Source organism: Cervus elaphus, chromosome 6, assembly GCF_910594005.1.
Source record: "Cervus elaphus chromosome 6, mCerEla1.1, whole genome shotgun sequence".
Lineage (NCBI taxonomy): Eukaryota > Metazoa > Chordata > Mammalia > Artiodactyla > Cervidae > Cervus > Cervus elaphus.
Window position 1 is genome coordinate 33330146 of NC_057820.1, and position 18738 is coordinate 33348883.

Consider the following 18738-nt stretch of genomic DNA (forward strand, 5'->3'; position numbering starts at 1 on the left):
AAGTTCTTGGTTCATGTACTGTTGAAGCCTGGCTTGGAGAATTTTCAGCATTACTTTGCTAACATGTGAGATGAGTGCAATTGTGCGGTAGTTTGAACATTTTTCTGTACTGTCATTCTTTGTAATGAAAATTGGCCTTTTCAAGTCCTGGGACCACTGATGAGTTTTCCAAATTTTCTGGGTTATTGAGTGCAGCCCTTTCACAGAATCACCTTTCAGGATTTGAAATAGCTCCTCTGGAATTCCATCACTTCCACTAGCTTTGTTTGTGGTGATGTTTCCTAAGGCCCACTTGACTTCTCATTCCAGGATATCTGGCTCTAGGTTAGTGATCACATCATTTAGGTGATCTGGGTCATTAAGATCTTCTTTGTATAGTTCTTCTGTGTATTCTTGTCACCTTCTTCTCAGTTTCTTCTGCTTCTGTTAGGTCCATACCATTTCTGTCCTTTATTGTGCCCATCTTTTGCATGAAATGTTCCCTTGGTATCTCTAATTTTCTTAAAGAGATCTCTAGTCTTTTCCATTCTACTGTTTTCCTCTATTTCTTTGCATTGATCACTTAGTAAGAGTTTCTTACCTCACCTTGCTATTCTTTGGACCTCTGCATTTAGATGGATATATCTTTCCTTTCTCCTTTGCCTTTAGCTTCTCTTGTTTGCTCAGCTATTTGTAAGGCCTCCTCAGACAGTCATTTGCCTTTTTGCATTTCTTTTTCTTGAGGGTGGTCTTGTTTGCCACCTCCTTTACAGTCACAAACCTCTGTCCATAGTTCTTTAGGCCCTCTGTCTATCAAAACTAATACCTTGAATCTATTTGTCACTTCCACTGTATAAGGGATTTGAGTTAGGTTATACCTGAATGGTCTAGTGGTTTTCCCTACTCTTTCTTCAATTTAAGTCTGAATTAGGCAATAAGGTATCCATGATATGAGCCACAGTCAGCTTCCAGTCTTATTTTTGCTGACTATATAGAGTTTCTCCATCTTCATCTGCAAAGAATATAGTCAGTCTGATTTTGGTATTGACCATCTGGTGATGTCCATGTGTAGAGTCAGTTCTTGTGTTTTTGAAGGAGGGTGTTTGCTATGACCAGTCCAGTCTCTTGGCAAAACTCTGTTAGCCTTTGGCCTGCTTCATTTTGTACTCCTAGGCCAAAGTTGCCTGTTACTCCAAGTATCTCTTGACTTCCTACCTTTGCATTCTAGTCCTCCGTGCTGAAAAGGACATCTTTTATTGGTGTTAGTTTTGGAAGGTCTTGTAGGTCACCATAGAACCATTCGACTTCAGCTTCTTCAGCATTACTGGTTGGGCCATAAACTTGGATTACTGTGATATTGAATGGTTTGCCTTGGAAACGAACAGAGATCATTCTGTCATTTATTGAGATTGCATCCAAATACTGCATTCTGGGTGGCTCAGACAGTAAAGAGTCTGCCTGCAGTGTGGGAGACCTGGGTTCAATCCCTGTGACAGGAAGATCCTCCGGAGAAGGAAATGACAACCCACTCCAGTATTCTTGCCTGAAGACGTCTTCAGACCCCATGTCTTCCCATGGACATGGGGTCGCAAAGAGTCAGACACAACTGAGCGACTTCACTTTCACTGCATTCCAGACTCTTTTGTTGAGTATGAGGGCTACTCCATTTCTTCTAAGGGTTTCTTGCCCACAGTAGTAGATATAATGGTCATCTGAGTTAAATTCACCCATTCTAGTCCATTTCAGTTTACTGATTGCTAAAATGTTGATGTTCACTCTTGCCATCTGCTGTTTGACCACTTCCAATTTGCCTTGATTCATGGACCTAACATTCCAGGTTCCTATGCAATAATGCTCTTTACAGCATTGGACCTTTCTTCCATCACCAGTCACATCCACAACTGGGTGTTGTTTTTGCTTTGGCTCTGTCTCTTAATTCTTTCTGGAGTTCTCTCCACTCTTCTCTAGCAGTACACTGGGACTACCAGCCTGGGGAGATCATCTTTCAGTGTCCTATCTTTTTGCCTTTTCCTACCTTCCTGGGGTTCTCAAGGCAAGAATACTGAAGTGGTTTGCTGTTCCCTTCTCCAGTGGACCATGTTTCCAGGAGATTCCATAATCTCTTTGTCTCTCTAAAAATAACTTTCTGTCTCTGTATCTACTTGGCTAATACTAACTCATGTTTCAATAATAAGTTCTAAAGTTATTATTAACTCATTTCATCTTTAAACTGAAATTGACTGACCACCTCTGATGGGCCAGATACTATTATCTCTCCTTCATGAAGCTTTATCTAGATGTTCATTTTTCCTTGGCTTCTGTTTCACTTTTTTTCCCTGACTGTTCACCAACTAGACCTGGATGTTCACTGCCATTCACTGAAATTTGGATTTGAGTCATCTCCTCTGTAATTAAAATCCTATGCACATAAGTATCATTGCAATTAACTATACCATAACTTGTGTTTATTTGCCTCCCCAAAGAAACTGTGAGCTTATTGATGGCAGGAGTTGTATCTTTGTGTTTGTGTGTGTGAGCACCCATTGGTTAGTATGATTTCTTTCTACTTTAGTATTTCTTAATGCATTTTTCTGAAAGAAGATAACTTAGAGTCAGAAAACCTGATGAAATGAATTGTCTGAGTCCTATCTACAAAATGAAATTTTAAAAAAGAGAGTATTAATTGCTCTGAACATTACGTGGACTTTTGGAGAATTTAGATGAGACTAGGATAAAATATTTTATAAATAACAAAGTATTATTGTTTTAGTTCATTTCAATTTGCAAGGAATAGGGATGTTCAGGTAACTTCAAAGAATAGGGTAACAAAAATGTCACTTGTCTAGAAATCATGTTTACTATGTTTCAGAAGTCTTATTTTTTTTTCTTGTTTCATTTATTTTTATTAGTTGGAGGCTAATTACTTTACAATATTGTAGTGGTTTTTGCCATACATTGACATGAATCAGCCATGGATTTACATGTGTTCCCCATCCTGATCCCCCTCCCACCTCCCTCCCCAAAGACTCCCCAGGAGTCTTTCTAAAGTTTGTATTTTTATTCCTATTTACATAACTTTTCTTAAGGAAATAAACAGGTGTTCACAAAACTTTTTGTGCAAAGACATTTGTTGCTATATTGATTTACAATAATCAAAAATTGGATACATTCATGATTTTAAACTACTGGAAACTGTTACCAAGGATTTCATTTTGTCAACTGCTCAATTTTGAGTGCTCAGAGTACTTGTTAAATGGATGTATGTTGAATCTTTATTATGGACAAATGGACAATTATTAACAATAGTACAGTACAAAATGTTTGTTGACATGTGGAAAAACAGACTTTATATTATCAGGTGTTAAATTAGAATCTCCTTTTTTCTCTGTCTCTCACAAGGAACACAATCTAAATTTATTCTGTGAGGTGGAATTACAGGTGATCTTTTCATTATATTGATTTTTTTGTATTTCCTTTTAAAAATTATTAAAATTCATTTTTTATTTTTAGCCAAAATATATAGTATATTTTCTGGTACACTTTTTTCTGATTTATCCTGAAGGGAAGGGAAAGAAATTACTCTGTGGTGAGTTCCTACTGTATAATAGGTCTAATTTTAAGGTTTTATACATATTTTCCTAGAGTCTTCATAATTTTAAAGAGTAAGAAACATCCCAAACAGTTAAGTTACTTGCTCAAGATCACTAATTACATAGTAGGGATTTGAGCACAATCCATTCTAATTCCAGAATGTTTCCTTAATCTGTAGTCCACTAACTTTGACTGACCTTCCTTCAGCAAGTCCCTACTGGTTTCCCTTCACTTAAATGACATATTCATTTGGTTCTTATATGAATTATTTGATCATATTCTAATTGCTTTGCATGTATTCTTAGGTTTGTATTCTTGACTAAATAAAGGAGTTGTTTAAGGCAAGGAGAGTATTTTATGTTCCTTTCATATTTTTCTAACATCTAGCACACTTATAATAAGTACAGTAAATATTTGAGATTCATAATTATTATCTTCAATGAATCTATAAAAAATAATAGAAAATTAAATGTTGTGAATATATGTAACTTTTTGCATTGTAAAGGCCCACTATTGCCAAAGTTTCTGTGAACTGTAAGTATAATATCCTAAGGGTTTTAAATTTTATTCCTGCCACTATATATTAATTAAGGGTTTCAAATATTCAGTTCTTCATATAATACAGAAATGTGAAATCTCATTGCTTTGCCTGCTTTCTAAGATATCCCATATTTGGAACTTGATCATTCTAACCCTGCTTTCCATTTCTCCTACTTTTTAAAAAAATTTCTCACACACTCTGCTGAAGTCCAGATAAACTCTTTCCTGAATGCTCTAAGCTCCTTTCTTCCATGTTATTCCTTATGCCCTTCCTTTGGCCTGGGTCAGTCTTGTAAATAATCTCCAAATGTCCAAATCCTACCCATCTTTCAAGGCTTGTCACTTATTCAATCCCTACATCCAAGCTTTTTCTGATAACCTTGACTCATAATAGTTTTTTCCTCCTCTGAATTTGGGTATCACCTATTTGCCATTTCATTTGACCCTTTTAATCTTTTTTTTTTTTTTTTACTGTGGTTAAAAAAGCAGGTAACATGAAATCTGTCCTCTTAACACATTTTTAAGTGTTCAATATTGTTTATTATATGTACTTTGCTATATAGTAGGTCTTGAAAACTTTTTCATTTTGCATGACTTCATCTCTATTCCCATTAAACAGCAAATTGCCATCTCCCTCTACCCCCAGGCTCTTACAACTATCTTTCTACTTTCTACTTCTGTGCATTTGGCTACTTTAGAGACCTCATATAATTGGAATCATGCAATATTTGTCCTTCTGTGACTGGCTTATTTCACTTAGTGTAACATCCTCAAGGTTCATCTGTGTTGTTGCATATGACAAGATTTCCTTTTTTCTTCAGGCAGAATAAAATTCCAGTGTATGTGTGTATGAGGGGGCACACACATGTGTACGAGAACATTTTTCTTTATCCCTTCATCTGTTGATGGACGTTTAGGTTGTTTGCACTTCTTAGCTATTGTGAATGATGCTGCAGTGAATGTGGGAGTGCAAATATCTCTTTGAGATTTTGATTTCAGTTCTTTTGAATGAATTCCTAGAAGTGGGATTACTGAATAACATGGTGAAAGTGAAAGTGTTAGTCACTTAGTCATGTCCAACTCTTTGCGACCCCATGGATTGTAGCCCTCCAGGCTCCTCTGTCCATGGAATTCTACAGGCAAGAAGAATAATATGATACTTTTATTTTTAAGTTTTTGAGGAAATTCCATACTGTATTCCATAGCTGCAGTACTTTATAGTCCCACTAACAGTGTACATCCTGGCCAGTACTTGGTATTCTCTGGTTTTTGTTTGTTTTTTGTTTTCATTGTTTCTATTTTTGTTTGGGTTTTTGTTGTTGTTTTGATGATGTATATCCAACCCTAACAGGTGTGAGGTGATATCTCATCATGGTTTTGATTTGCATTTCTCTGATCAATAGTGATGTTGAGCATATATTCATACATCTGTGGTCTACTTGTATGTCTTCTTTGGAAAAATGTCTGCTCAAATCTTTTACACATTTTCCCAGCAGTTTCTTCTTTTCTTTCTTTCTTTTTTTTTTTTTTTTTTTGCTATTGAACTGTATGAATTTCTTATATGTATTGAACATGAACTTCTTTTCAGATTATGATTTGCAAATATTTGCTCTCTTTCTGTAGGTTACCTTTTCACTCATTGACGGCTTTCTTTGCTGTGCAGATTTTTAGTTAGATACAATCCAGTTTTTTGTTTGTTTTACTTTTGTTGCCTACTTTTGGTGTCATATTCAAGAAATCATCAAGAAGGCCAATGTTATGAAGTTTTCTCCCAGGAATTTTACAGTTTCAAGTTCTATGTTTAAGTTTTTAAGCCATTAGAGTGGACTTTTTGTGTATAGTACATGACGAAGTTCCAATTGGGTTCTTTAGCATGTAGATATCCAATTTTCTAAGCACTATTTGTTGAAAAGACTATCGTTTCACTATTGTATAGTCTTCACAACCTTATAGAAGATCATTTAACTGTATATGTGTGGGTCAGTTCTAAATTCTCCATTCTGTTTTATTGGCCTATATATCTGTCTTTATGCCAGGATAGCTCTTAGAATTTTTTATTTATTTTATTTTATTATTTTTTAATCAGCAGAATTTTATTTTATGTCAACTATAACTTCTTTTTTTTTTTCCATTTATTTTTTTTTAGTTGGAGGCTAATTACTTTACAATACTGTAGTGGTTTTGCCATACATTGACATGAATCAGCCATGGATTTACATGTGTTCCCATCCCGACCCCCCCTCCCGCCTCCCTCTCCCTCTCATCCCTCTGGGTCTTCCCAGTGCACCAGCCCCGAGCACCTGTCTCATGCATCCAACCTGGGCTGGTGATCTGTTTCACCCTTGATAGTATACTTGTTTAAATGCTGTTCTCTCTGAACATCCACCTTTGTCTTCTCCCACAGAGTCTAAAAGTCTGTTCTCTACATCTGTGTCTCTTTTTCTGTTTTGCATATAGGGTTATCGTTACCATCTTTTAAAATTCTCTATATATGCATTAGTATACTGTATTGGTGTTTATCTTTCTGGCTTACTTCACTCTGTATAATGGGCTCCAGTTTCATCCATCTCATTAGAACTGATTCAAATGAATTCTTTTTAATGGCTGAGTAATATTCCATAGTGTATATGTACCACAGCTTCCTTACCCATTCATCTGCTGATGGGCATCTAGGTTGCTCCCATGTCCTGGCTATTATAAACAGTGCTATGATGAACACTGGGGTACATGTGTCTCTCTAAGATCTGGTTTCCTCAGTGTGTATGCCCAGAAGTGGGATTGCTGGGTCATATGGCAGTTTTATTTCCAGTTTTTTAAGAAATCTCCACACTGTTCTCCATAGTGGCTGCACTACTTTGTATTCCCACCAACAGTGTAAGAGGGTTCCCTTTTCTCCACACCCTTTCCAGCATTTATCGCTTGTAGACTTTTGGATAGGAGCCATTCTGACTGGCGTGTAATGATACCTCATTGAGGTTTTGATTTGCATTTCTCTGATAATGAGTGATGTTGAGCATCTTTTCATGTGTTTGTTAGCCATCTGTATGTCTTCTTTGGAGAAATATCTGTTTAGATCTTTGGCCCATTTTTTGATTGGGTCATTTATTTTTCTGAAATTGAGCTGCAGGAGTTGCTTGTATATTTTTGAGATTAATCCTTTGTCTGTTTCTTCATTTGCTATTATTTTCTCCCATTCTGAAGGTTGTCTTTTCACCTTGCTTATAGTTTTCTTTGTTGTGCAAAAGCTTTTAAGTTTCATTAGGTCCCACTTGTTTATTTTTGCTTTTATTTCTAATATTCTGGGAGATGGGTCATAGAGGATCTTGCTGTGATTTATGTCGGAGAGTGTTTGCCTATTTCTCCTCTAGGAGTTTTATAGTTTCTGGTCTTACATTTAGATCTTTAATCCATTTTGAGTTTATTTTTGTGTATGGTGTTAGAAAGTGTTCTAGTTTCATTCTTTTACAAGTGGTTGACCAGTTTTCCCAGCACCACTTGTTAAAGAGGTTGTCTTTTGTCCATTGTATATCCTTGCCTCCTTTGTCAAAGATAAGGTGTCCATAGGTACATGGATTTATCTCTGAGCTTTCTATTTTGTTCCATTGATCTATATTTCTGTCTTTGTGCCAGTACCATACTGTCTTGATGACTGTGGCTTTGTAGTAGAGCCTGAAGTTAGGCAGGTTGATTCCTCCAGTTCCATTCTTCTTTCTCAAGATTGCTTTGGCTATTCAAGGTTTTTTTTGTGTTTCCATACAAATTGTGAAGTTATTTGTTCTAGTTCTGTGAAGAATACCATTGGTAGCTTGATAGGGATTGCACTGAATTTATAGATTGCTTTGGGTAGTATAGTCATTTTGACAATATTGATTCTTCCAATCCATGAACACGGTATATTTCTCCATCTATTTGTGTCCTCTTTGATTTCTTTCATCAGTGTTTTATAGTTTTCTGTGTATAGGCCTTTTGTTTCTTTAGGTAGATATACTCCTAAGTATTTTATTCTTTTTGTTGCAAAGGTGAATGGTATTGTTTCCTTAATTTCTCTTTCTGTTTTCTCAATTTTAGTGTACAGGAATGCAACGGATTTCTGTGTGTTAATTTTATATCCTGCAACTTTACTATATTCATTGATTAACTCTAGTAATTTTCTGGTAGAGTCTTTAGGGTTTTCTATGTAGAGGATCATGTCATCTGCAAACAGTGAGAGTTTCACTTCTTCTTTTCCCATTTTGATTCCTTTTATTTCTTGTTCTGCTCTGATTGCTGTGGCCAAAACTTCCAACACTATGTTGAATAGTAGTGGTGAGAGTGGGCACCCTTGTCTTGTTCCTGATTTTAGGGGAAATGCTTTCAATGTTTCACCATTGAGGATAATGTTTGCTGTGGGTTTGTCATATATAGCTTTTATTATGTTGGAGGTATGTTCCTTCTATGCCTGCTTTCTGGAGAGTTTTTATCATAAATGGATGTTGAATTTTGTCAAAGACTTTTTCTGCATCTATTGAGATAATCATATGGTTTTTCTCTTTCAATTTGTTAATGTGGTGTATTACATTGATTGATTTGCGGATATTAAAGAATCCTTGCATTCCTGGGATAAAGCCCACTTGGTCATGATGTAAGATCTCTTTAATATGTTGTTGATTCTGTTTGCTAGAATTTTGTTAAGGATCTTTGCATCTATGTTCATCAGTGATATTGGCGTGTAGTTTTCTTTTTTTGTGACATCTTTGTCTGGTTTTGGAATTAGGGTGATGGTGGCCTCATAGAATGAGTTTGGAAGTTTGCCTTCTGCAATTTTCTGGAAGAGTTTGAGTAAGATAGGTGTTAGCTCTTCTCTAAATTTTTGGTAGAATTCAGCTGTGAAGCCATCTGGTCCTGGGTTTTTGTTTGCTGGAAGGTTTCTGATTACAGTTTCAATTTCTGTGCTTGTGATGGGTCTGTTAAGATCTTCTATTTCTTCCTGGTTCAGTTTTGGAAAATTATCATTTTCTAGGAATTTGTCCATTTCATCCAAGTTGTCCATTTTATTGGCATAGAGCTGCTGGTAGTAGTCTCTTATGACCCTTTGTATTTCAGTATTGTCTCTTGTGATCTCTCCATTTTCATTTCTAATTTTGTTGATTTGGTTCTTCTCCCTTTGTTTCTTAATGAGTCTTGCTAACGGTTTGTCAATTTTGTTTATCTTTTTTAAAAAACAGCTTTAAGCTTTGTTGATTTTTGCTATGGTCTCTTTAGTTTCTTTTGCATTTATTTCTGCCCTAATTTTTAAGATTTCTTTCCTTCTACTAACCCTGGGGTTCTTCATTTCTTCCTTCTCTAGTTGCTTTAGGTGTAGAGTTAGGTTATTTATTTGACTTTTTTCTTGTTTCTTGAGGTAGGCCTCTAATGCTATCAACCTTCCCCTTAGCACTGTTTTTACAGTGTCCCATAGGCTTTGGGTTGTTGTGTTTTCATTTTCATTCATATCTATGCATATTTTGATTTCTTTTTTGATTTCTTCTATGATTTGTTGGTTATTCAGAAGTGTGTTATTTAGCCTCCATATGTTTGAATTTTTAATAGTTCTTTTCCTGCAATTGAGATCTCATCTTACTGCACTGTGGTCAGAAAAGATGACTGGAATGATTTCAATTTTTTTGAATTTACCAAGGCTAGATTTATGGCCCAGGATGTGATCTATTCTGGAGAAGGTTCCATGTGCACTTGAGAAAAAGGTGAAATTGATTGTTTTGGGGTGAAATGTTCTATAGATATCAATTAAGTCTAACTGGTCCATTGTATCATTTAAAGTTTGTGTTTCCTTGTTAATTTTCTGTTTAGTTGATCTATCCATAGGTGTGAGTGGGGTATTAAAGTCTCTCACTATTATTGTGTTATTGTTAATTCCCTCTTTCATACTCGTTAGCATTTGCCTTACATATTGCAGTGCTCCCATGTTGGGTGCATATATATTTATAATTGTTATATCTTCTTCTTGGATTGATCCTTTGATCATTATGTAGTGTCCTTCTTTGTCTCTTTCCACAGCCTTTATTTGAAAATCTATTTTATCTGATATGAGTATTGCGACTCCTGCTTTCTTTCGGTCTCCATTTGCGTGAAATATTTTTTTCTATCCCTTCACTTTCAGTCTGTATGTGTCCCTTGTTTTGAGGTGGGTCTCTTGTAGACAGCATATGTAGGGGTCTTGTTTTTGTATCCATTCAGCCAGTCTTTGTCTTTTGGTTGGGGCATTCAACATACTTACATTTAAGGTAATTATTGATAGGTATGGTCCCGTTGCCATTTACTTTGTTGTTTTGGGTTCACATTTATACAACCTCTCTGTGTTTCCTGTCTAGAGAAGATCCTTTAGCATTTGTTGAAGAGCTGGTTTGGTGGTGCTGAATTCTCTCAGCTTTTGCTTGTCTGTAAAGCTTTTGAATTCTCCTTCATATCTGAATGAGATCCTTGCTGGGTACAGTAATCTGGGTTGTAGGTTATTCTCTTTCATTACTCTATGTCCTGCCTTTCCCTTCTGGCCTGAAGAGTTTCTGTTGATAGATCAGCTGTTATCCTTATGGGAATCCCTTTGTGTGTTATTTGTTGTTTCTCCCTTTCTGCTTTTAATATTTGTTCTTTGAGTTTGATCTTTGTTAATTTGATTAATATGTGTCTTGGGGTGTTTCGCCTTGGGTTTATCCTGTTTGGGGCTCTCTGGGATTCTTGGACCTGTGTAACTATTTCCTTCCCCATTTTAGGTAACTTTTCAGCTATTATCTTCTGAAGTTTTTTCTCATGGCCTTTCTTTTTGTCTTCTTCTTCTGGGACTCCTATGATTCGAATGTTGGGGTGTTTCACATTGTCCCAGAGGTCCCTGAAGTTGTGCTCATTTCTTTTGTTTCTTTTTCCTTTTTTCCTCTCTACTTCATTTATTTCCACCATTGTATCTTCTACCTCACTTATCCTATCTTCTGTCTCCGTTATTCTACTGTTGGTTCCCTCCAGAGTGTTTTTGATCTCATTTATTGCATTATTCATTTTTAATTGACTCTATTTCTTCTAGGTCCTTGTTAAACATTTCTTGCATGTTCTCAATCCTTGTCTCCAGGCTATTTATCTGTAACTCCATTTTGTTTTCAAGATTTTGGATCATTTTTATTATCATTATTCTAAATTATTTTTCAGATAGATTCCCTATCTCCTCCTCTGTTGTTTGACTTGGTGGGCATTTTTCATGTTCCTTTACCTGTTGGGTATTTCTCTGCCTTTTCATCTTGTTTAGGTTGCTGTGCTTGGAGTGGCCTTTCTGTATTCTGGTGGTCTGTGGTTCCTTTTTATTGTGGAGGTTTCACTCAGCGGTTGGGGTTGGATGATTAGCTTGTCAAGGTTTCTTGGTTAGGGAAGCTTGCATCGGTGTTCTGGTGCATGGAACTGGATTTCTTCTCTCTGGAGTGCAATGGATTGTCCAGTAGTGAGTTTTGAGATAGGTCTATGTGTTAGCTGTGACTTTGGGCAGCCTGTATGTTGCTGCTCAGGGGTATGTTCCTGCATTGCTGGAGAATTTGCGTGGTATGTCTTGCTCTGGAACTTATTGGCTTTTGGGTGGTGGTTGGTTTTAGTGTAGGTATGGAGGCTTTTGGATCATCTCTTATTACTTAAAGTTCCTTGTATCAGGAGTTCTCTGGTGTTCTCAGGTTTTGGGCTTAAGTCTCCTGCCTCTGGCTTTCGGTATTTTTCTTCCAGTAACCGCAAGGCTTCTCCAACTATACAGCACTGTTTGTAAGGTTATAGTGAAGTGAAAATGAATATTAAGGAGTAATAGAGGAGCAATAGAGGACTTTAAAAGAAAATAAAAGAAAAAAAAAAGAAAAAAATAATTAAAAAATAGTAAAAATATATGAAAATGAAAATTAAGGGGTATTAGAGGATTAATAGGGAATTTTAAAAGAAAAGGGAAGAAATTTTAAAAAAAGAAAAAAAATTTTTAATTAAGAAAAATGGTAAAAATATATCTAGGAAAATCTCTGGAGCTGTTGTGGGCAGTGTGGGTTTCAATTTCAGATATCTCCTTGTTCCAGCTTACACTTCTCGATATCTATAGGCCCCTTCCGGTGTAGTTGGTGTTAACTACAGGGATTTTAACCGGTTGCACAGGTCACTTCTGAAGTAGATTCCTTTGTTTATTTGGCTTTTGTTTGTCGGTGGGGCGGAAGTGGTCTCTTGTTTAGGTTCGCTTGTTCAGTCGTGCTGAGGGGGAGGGAGGGGTGCTGCAGACAAATGTCACTGGCGTGTGTGGGGAGCACTCGCAGTGTTCCGGCCACACTGGGTTTGCCCCCACTCACGGCGCGTATGCTACACTGCTCAGGCTCCAGGCTGCTCTATAGGGAGTGGGCCCTGAGTTGCATGTGGTTCCAGGTTTCGGGTACTCCACAAAAGAGCAGACTCGGTTGGGCCTGCGTTTTGTGCCTTCCCCGCCTGAGCAGCTCAGGCAGCCAGGAGCTTGACGAGCGCACTCTTCCCTGGTGCGGTGCGCCTTCTCCGCTCCGCGGCCCAGCCTCAGTCTCCAAGGCACCAGTTGGGTGCGCTGTGTGTCTGTTCTGGGGAGCTGGTCTCTAGCCGCGACCCTCCCGATGGATGTCAACCATCCAGAATCTCAGGAAGTCTATGTTTAGAAACTGGGAACCTGTTTGCAGTTTGGTAGGGGATGCCATCTCTGGGGCTGAGTTTGCCCCTTTCCCCTCCCCCGTGCCTCCTCCCTCCGGCGGGGGATGGGCTGGTCCGCCCTCAGCTAGCTCTTCTCGGGAATTGCTCAGTCTTTCTTTTGTTCCTAAACAATGCCGCCTGCTCCTTTTCCTTCAGCCCCCACTTGCTGGTGGTGGAAGCGAATGTCTTGGGTACTTTTCTGCTGGGAGTTGCTTTTAGGCATGTAATCTGTGGGTTTTATTTATTTTTCCTCTCAGTTAGGTTGCCCTCTGAGATTTGAAAACTTCCCCCAGACCCGCCAGTGTGATGTTTTCCTGGTGTTTGGAAACTTCCTCTATTACTAATGACTCCCTTCCTGGGACGGGTCTCCGTCCCTAGCTCTTTTGTCTCTATTTTTATCTTTTATATATTGTCCTACCTCCTTTTGAAGACAATGGGCTGTTTTTCTGGGCATCTGAGGTCCTCTGCTAGCGATCAGAAGTTGTTTTGTGCAGTTTGCTCAGCGTTCAAATGTTCTTTCGATGAATTTGTAGGGGAGAAAGTGGTCTCCCTGTCCTATTCCTCTGTCATCTTAGCTCCTCCCTCTACAATTTTTAACTTCATGTTAAAATTAGCTAATGAGAAATATAATCATGCTGGATATCCACTTGATAGTAAGTTTTTAAAGGCTGCCACATTAGAATCTATTATTGAACCCTTCTCAATCATTTTCACAATTGTTAAGTTCAACATGATATTGAATGAAGAAATTCACTGATATAGCCTTAATTCTGTTATTCTGGAACTGAAGAGATGAATTTTAAAAAGCACACACACAAAAATTATTATTTCCCTCTCCTACCCTCCCTTTTTCTTTGCAGCTATTCTTATGGCTAAATCTTGAGTTATTTTCTATTTCTCTTTTTATTTATTATGACTACTTTTGATAAAAAATCATTTTATATTAATCCAAGTTACATTCAATTCAGTTCAGTTCAGTCTCTCAGTCGTGTCCGACTCTTTGCGACCCCATGAATTATAGTACACCAGGCCTCCCTGTCCATCACCAACTCCTGGAGTTTACTCAAACTCATGTCCATCGAGTTGGTGATGCCATCCAGCCATCTCATCCTCTGTCATCCCCTTCTCCTCTAGCCCCCAATCCCTCCTAACATCAGGGTCTTTTCCAATTAGTCAGCTCTTCGCGTGAGGTGGCCAAAGTATTGGAGTTTCAGCTTCAGCATCAGTCCTTCCAATGAACACCCAGGACTGATCTCCTTTAGGATGGACTGGTTGGATATCCTTGCAGTCCAAGGGACTCTCAAGAGTCTTCAACACCACAGTTCAAAAGCATCAATTTTTCGGTGCTCAGCTTTCTTCACAGTCCAGTTCTCACATCCATACACGACCACTGGAAAAACCATAGCCTTGACTAGATGGACCTTTGTTGGCAAAGTAATGTCTCTGCTTTTTAATATGCTGTCTAGGTTGGTCATAACTTTCCTTCCAAGGAGTAAATGTCTTTTAATTTCACAGCTGCAAGTTACATTACAACCATCAAATTTTTTGAAAATGTTTAAGAAACATTGGTGATACTTTTATTATATGTTTGCATTATGAAAAATGAATATAATTACAAAAACTCAGAAATTAGATTTCAAATGAAAAATCAAAATGCTGAATTTAATGCTGTTGGTGCTTAGGCAATAAGCTAAGCTTAGACATGTAACTCAGCAACATGCATTTCCAAAGGAGAAAAGTAAAAATAAAACAGAAAGAGATAAATAAAACTACAGAGTTTTCCTTGCAATACAGAAACATTGTGTTTCATCTTTATCCCGTGTTATTGGTGATCACATTCATATGATGTGTATATGTGTGTATATATTTTAAGTATTACAATGTTTTGTATGAATTATGAAATATAAATTGGGGATTATTAAAATTTTAGGCATTTACTTGAGCAAAAATCAGTTCAAATTTGGCAGCACCAAATCCAAGTGGCTGGGAGTGCACCACCAGAAGGAGCTTGGAGAGAAACTTTTAGAGAGAAAGGACTGAGTCAAAGTGAAGAAGTTAGTGATTGGCTACAACTTAGTGTAGATGACTGTTATTGGCTGTTCTTAGGTTGTAGATTTGTAACTTTGAGCCATGGACTTATTTGGCTTACTTACATAGGCTACCACAGTTTAGAACCACCTTGGTCTAATGGTCTCTTTGTTTAATTAATTTAACAATACAGATATAATTTCTTTTACCATGTCATGTTTTATCATATATCGTTCTGCTTGAATTACCTTTTCCCTCCTTGTTTGGTTGAAAGGATCCAGAATCTCTAATAAAAGACTGTTAATTTTCTGGTTTCTGAAAATTAACAAAATTTTCTCACAGAAAATTCTGGCACAATTGACAAGAAGTCTTTTAAGAAGGCAACAATAAGCCCTTCCAGGGGTAAGGCTTCCTGGAAATTCATACTGACTCTTCATGATTAATTTAATCCAGTGTCATTCTATTTCTCTCAGTTTAAATTCTTGAGAGACAACAGAGAGAGGATAATTAGCCCAACTTTGATCAGATATTTTTTCTCTTCCAATATCCTATGGACAGGAAGGCTTTTCTGTCTATTCAGTCATTTCAGTCACTCAGTCATGTCTGACTCTTTGTGACCCCGTGGACTGCAGCACGCCAGGCCATGCTGTCCATCAATTCCCAGAGCTTGCTCAAACTCATGTCCATCGAGTAGTGATGCCATCCAACCATCTCATCCTCTGTCATCCCCTTCTCTTCCCATCTTCAATCTTTCCCAGCATCAGGGTCTTTTCTAAGAAGTCAGTTCTTCACATCACATGGCCAAAGTACTGGAGTTTCAGCTTCAGCATCAGTTCTTCCTGTCTATTAAGCAGGGGAAAAATTAAAGACATTTCTAATAATCTTATGAAGTCATCTTATGTTCTTAAAGATCTGTCCAACATGTCATTTCTATGACCCCTTGTACTTTTCTTTGCTTTTGTTGACTTCTTTCTTGGGTTTCTATAATTTCTGCACAAATTTCTGCCATAACATTTCTTATAATTGCTTCATTTTATTTGTTGGCAATATGAACTTCTTCAGAGTAGGGAAACATTTTGTCCATGTTTACATTTCCAGTGCATAGTAAAGTATTTGTCATATGGCAGTTGAGAAGTAAATATGTAATAAATGAATAAATACTGCTGGGTGATAATAAATGGCCATTGCCCAGTAAGCTAGCATTGTACTCCATATATACTTCATATAGCTGAGCATTTTGTGTGAGTAGAGATAACTTTTTAAAAGAAAAAAGTGGAGAAGCTTATGGCACACTGATTCTACACTTGTCTTCATAACTGTTCCCTCCATAGTTCATGCTAACATGATACTTGGTCTTCTGGTAGTTTATCTTACACTTTTTGGACACAGAATTTAAAAGCAATCTGATCTTCACTATAAGATTCAATTCTTACTCATAGCAGGATTGTTGTGGGGTTTTCTTTGTCCATTAGTAAGAAACTATTGATTTTTCCCCTTGCCCTTATACACAGAAATTCTCAAATCATTTAAGCAGATTTTATTTCTAGGTTAAGTTGTAGATATCAATTCCAGTAGAAATGTTAAAACATTCATATTCTATTCAATAGGTTTGATTAGCTAAAGTCATATTTTTGTTTGAAATTAATTAAAAGGTTTAGTTCTAGAGCTATGTGTCTATTTCTTGTGTGTATGTACATGTATATGTATACATGCATATGTTTAAGATATATGTTTATAATATGTATTATATATACATACACATGCATATGCACACATTTGAGACAACATGGGTGAACCTGAAGACATTTTATTAATACTAAGTAAAATGGTCTGGACAAAGAAGGCAAATGTTGTGTGATATCACTTACGTATGAAATCTAAAAAGAGAAATAAATAGCAAAGCTTAACTAACAAAAACAGACTAGAAGGTTGATTATAAGAGTCTGGGGTTTTTGGGAAAGAGGAGATTAAAAATATATATAAAGCAGAATGGTGGTTGCCATGGGGAAGGGGTCATGGTGATTGATTATTGAATGGGTACAGAATTTCAATTTTGCAAGATGAAAGAGTTCTGCAGATCGATGTTGGTGATGCTTACATAACAATCAGTTCAATTCAGTTGCTCAGTCATGTCTGACTCTGTGACCCCATGGACTGTGGCATGCCAGGCTTCCCTGTTCATCACCAACTCCCAGAGCTTGCTCAAACTCATGTCCATATAGATGTATTCAAAGCTGAGTTGATGCTTTTGAACTGTGATGTTGGAGAAGACTCTTGAGAGTCCCTTAGAATGCAAAGAGATCCGATCAGTCCTGGGTGTTCATTGGAAGGACTGATGTTGAAGCTGAAACTCCAATACTTTGGCCACCTGATGTGAAGAGCTGACTCATTGGAAAAGACCCTGATGCTGGGAAAGATTGAGGGCAGGAGGAGAAGGGGATGACAGAGGATAAGATGGTTGGATGGCATCACTGACTCAATGGACATGGGTTTGGGTGGACTCCAGGAGTTGGTGATGGATAGGGAGGCCTGGCGTGCTGTGGTTCATGGGGTCACAAAGAGTCGGACACGACTGAGCAACTGAACTGATACTAAATACCACTGAACTGTACATCTAAAATTGATTAACACAGTGTAGGGAAAGAAAACATGCCACCCTCAAATGTCTCCTTGGCATATCATTTTTTTGAGATGAAAGCAGTCAAGGCCCAAAGGATTCAAGAAGAAATTTTGACCTTTCCTTCAACTGCCTGAAGAATGTAGCTAATAGACCTGTTTCAGGAAGAGAGCAACCACCACGAATAATCATAGTACTGAGAATTTGTTAAAATTCGTGTCTGTGTCCCATTGTCTCTGCAGGCCCAGCAAACATTTACTAAACATTTGCTTTTCCAACTCCATGTCAATTGCCTTCCTTCCCTTTGAGGTCCCAAACTACTACTTCCAACATCTTCTTTTGGATGTTGAAGATGTTATTTAAGGTAACAGTTTCATTTGGTTGATTACTCAGTTTTTCTGGGTCTTTGCCTTGTATACATGTTTTTAAACGTTTGTTTGATTTTCTCCTGTTATTCTGTTTCATGTCAACTTAATTCTTGGACTAACCAGAAGAAGGGTAAAGGAAAATTTCTTCCTCCCCAACAATAGCAAATTTTATGCTATATTTGTTTGTCACATAAAAAGGTGAGGGAAAAATGAGGTGACTTAAAAGAGTCATGGGTGTCCCTCCTCTAAACTCTTCTGAATTGCTTTTACCGATGCCCTTGCAGCATTTTCTGCTGGCTTTCCATCCAGATCCTATTGTTAGCAAATCCCTGGTGGCTCAGATAGTAAAGAATCTGACTGCAATGCAAGAGACCTGGGTGCAATCTCTGTGTCAGGAAGATCCCCTGGAGAAGGAAATGACAACCCACTCCAGTATTCTTGCCAGGAAAATCCCAGGGACAGTGGTGCCTGGCAGGCTATAGACCATGGGGTTGCAAAAAGTTGGACACGACTGAAAGACTAACACACATAGGTGATGATGGATGATCGATAATGAGGACTAAAATTATGATGGTGATGATGATGATAATGACAAATATAACCAATGATAATAATAAGTTTTAGATAAAAAGGAAAAAGTGAAAAGGAAGAGGATGAGAATAAGGAAGATTAAGAAAAGGGGAGGAACTTCCCTGGTGGTCCAGTGGTTTAGAATCCACCTGCCAATGGAGGGGACACAGGTTCGATTTTTGATCTGGGAAGATTCCACAAGCCACAGAGGAACTAAACTCATGAGCCACAACTACCAAGCCCGCATGTTGCAGCTACTGAAACCCATGCACCCTGGAACATGTGCTCTGCACCAAGAGAAGCCACGGAAGAAGCCCGTGCACGGAAACTCGAGTAGCCCCGGCTCACTGAAAC